Source organism: Alligator sinensis, unplaced genomic scaffold (assembly GCF_000455745.1).
Source record: "Alligator sinensis unplaced genomic scaffold, ASM45574v1 scaffold1165_1, whole genome shotgun sequence".
Taxonomy (NCBI): domain Eukaryota; kingdom Metazoa; phylum Chordata; order Crocodylia; family Alligatoridae; genus Alligator; species Alligator sinensis.
The window spans coordinates 203,130-206,522 of NW_005842477.1; positions in this window are offsets into that span (position 1 = coordinate 203,130).

Genomic DNA, 3,393 nt, shown 5'->3' on the forward strand with positions numbered 1-3,393 from the left:
AGCCAATTCGCCACCCACCGGACTGTGTAGTCATCCAAGTCACAGCCTCTTAACTTGTTCACCAGTATGGGGTGGGATACCGTATTGAAGGCCTTCCTGAAGTCTAAGTAAACGACGTCAACCCCTCCTCCTGCGTCCAGGTGTTTTGTAACCTGGTCTTAAAAAGAGACTAGATTAGTCAGGCATCTACCTACTATGAACCCGTGCTGGTTTCCCCTCAGCATAATTTTTCCTTCTGGGTTCTCGCAAATGTGAGCCTTGATAATTTTTTCAAAGACTTTGCCTAGGATGGAGGTGAGACTGACTGACCTATAGTTGCCAGGTCCTCCTTCCTCCCCTTCTTGAAAATGGGGACCACATGGGCCCTTTTCCAGTCCTTTGGGACCTGGGCAGTGCGCCACAAGTGTTCAAATATTCCTGCCAGTGGCTGCACAATGACATCAGCCAGTGCCTTCTTGAACATCTTCCTCCTCATCATGGCATCTCTGCTGTTTGATTTGAATGAGGTCCTCATTGCTCAATTCCTTCCTGTTGGAATCGATCAACTCCTGAACGTCCTCAGGTTCAAATTCATCAAATCCAATTTTCTTCCCAAGCTCAATGATATTGTCCTGAATTGTCACCACTGGTTCCTCAAACCCTTGGGAATCCTAGACGTGGTCTGCCCAAAGCTTTCTCCAAACACCATTCATTGTTTTGGAGGCAACTTCATCCCAGGCACCTGAAATGTTATCTATCCCCCTGCGTATATTATAGCCCTCCCAAAATTCTTTTAGGGTCGGAGCACCCTCTCCTTCTGTAGCCCTGACTGCCTGGGCGAATGTTTTCCTTATGTAATACGCCTTGAAGGCAGCAATGACAGCCTGGTCCATCGGTTGTATAATGAAGGTGGTATTGGGGGGGCAGGAAAACAACTTTTACATTATCACTGAGGTCATCAAGTGTGGTAGGATGCCCTGGTGCATTGTCTAAAATGAGAAGCGCCTTGTGGGACATTGTTCTTAGCACAATATTTCTCAACCGCAGGACAAAAATAATCCCTGAACCAACTCTGAAAGACTGACACTGTCACCCAGGCCTTCTTGTTAGATTTCCAAATGACTGGCAGACTGCTTTTAAGATAACCCTGGGATTTTTCTGAGTGGTATAAAAGCATTGTTTTCAATTTAAAACCCCCTACAGCATTACCACCAAGCAATAAAATAAGTCAATCCTTGGACATCTTAAAACCTGGCATTGACTTCTCCTCCCTGGAAATGTAAGTCCTAGAAGGCATTCTCTTCCAGAAGAGGACTGCCTCATCAGCATTGAAGACTTGTTGAGGTGTATAACCCCACTCCTCAATGATTTCTACAAATTTATTTGTATAACTGGAAGCCACTTGGGTGTCAGCACTAGCAGCCTCCCCCTGAACAGAAATTTTATGCAAGTTGCTGAGCCCCTTAAATCTTTCGAACCACCCCTTACTTGCAATAAAAGGCTCAGAAGCAGACCCCACAGGCAAATTTTTCTGTAAATCATCATGCAGACTCTTAGCCTTCTTCTGAATAAGCACCATGCTCAAGGGCATACAGCATTGAGTTGTATCCCCAGTCCACACACTTAGCCTCTCCATTTCTAACATAATTGGAGCCCTACTCCTACTGAGTTTCAAAGCATTCAAAGGAGTTACAATTCTACCACATTCTTTTATTTTGTCTTTATTTTTCAATATGGTCCTAACAGTTGACCCAGTCAAATTCAACGCTCTACAGACCTCATTCTGGCGTTCCCCTTTCTCAGTTTGCTTCAGGACATCCAATTTAAGCTCCAGCGTTACACTTTTGCGTTGTTTTTTTCTCGGCACTTGCAGTCTCAGTTAGTTGCAGTTTTCTGACTCGTGATAACTGATTTCAACACTGAGCTCAAAAGATGAAGCAAGATGGCAACACAAGCACGAAAGAGCACAGAGCATAAACATATTTGACGAAGCAAGATTCATAGATTGTAAGGCCGGAAGGGACCTGGGAAGATAATTGGGTCCAGCCCCCTATCCCAAGCAGGAAAGACAACTGGCGTCAAGTGACCCCAGCAAGGTGCCCGTCCAAGTCTCCTCTTGAAGATTTCCAGATGGTGATGAGGCTATGCGCCGCCGATGCTCCCTGCTCAATACCCATGAGCGTTATAGCAAAATTCGCTGAGCGCTAAGTGAAATCGGGTATCAGTGTGGAGTTATAGTGAAATAGCGCTAAGCGAAACAGCATTAAGCGGGGGTTGCCTGTATTATAAAAAACCTGAATTCTCATTGGGGTGTAACTCCTTTTTTCCTGGAAATATGTATATAGAGAGAAACATTCAGAATGTGACCTCATCTAATGGCTTTTCTTAACACTAAATGAGACTTCAGACAGTATCACCAGCAGGTTTTTCCACTTAGATTGCACCACTGTGTACAATGGGCTCCTTTCATTTTCCTTCTGTATTTTTTCCTATACTTCCCAGCTTCCCTTATGGTTAGCAAGCTGAGTAGTGTTATGACTTGGCACATGATTTAGTTTTAAAGCCATGTGAGTGGCTAATAAGTTTAAGAAATAGAGATGCTGCCAGATTGGAGCAGCCCCTGTGATGAATTGCTGCAGTAAGCATCTTCCTAGGTGCTAGTAGAGGAACACTAGTGTGACACTGGCTATCTCTTGATGCTGTTCCTGGCGGCTATTGGGACCAGTGAGGCTGATGTCAATTTGAAACCCCAGTAAACAAATGCATGCATTAATTTGTAATAAGATCATGTTAGAGTAATTGGTAAGGCTTGAATAGGTGGTTTTTGCTTATCTTTTTCCTTCTGTTCAATTAAACATGCAAACTCATACTGCCATGATCCATTTTATTCATGCTGTCATATATTGATTTAGCTCCTGTCTTTATACTTTAAGTTGTATTAGAGCTTGCAATCTCCACAGGGTTTTTTTTCTTTTTCTTTTTTAAGGTGAAGTTTTTTCACTAATTAGATGGGTTAAATCCTGTTTGCCTCATTGTCTCATTAGTTTCTTTGGCAAGGAACATTTAGATCTGTCTGCATCTCACTGCTTTGAACCTGTAAGTGAAATGTAAGCTGTCACATACTGGTAACTGTTAAACTTTCTCCATGAAGGAATTTATAGTTTTGGTTTCTAGTCCCTGTACTGATTCTTGTTTTAGTTTAATGATTACCAGTGAAATCTTACTGTGATTCGCATTAGCTGAAGTTTGATTTTTTTTTCACTTTGCCACAGATTGAATATTTCACTAGTGACCAAGGGATCTTGTATGATGTGTTTTGTCATCATTTGACTGATACAGGAACCCAAGATAATTAATGACTTACATAGATAAATTACTGGTCTGATGCTGCATGGCAGATTACAGTGTATATAC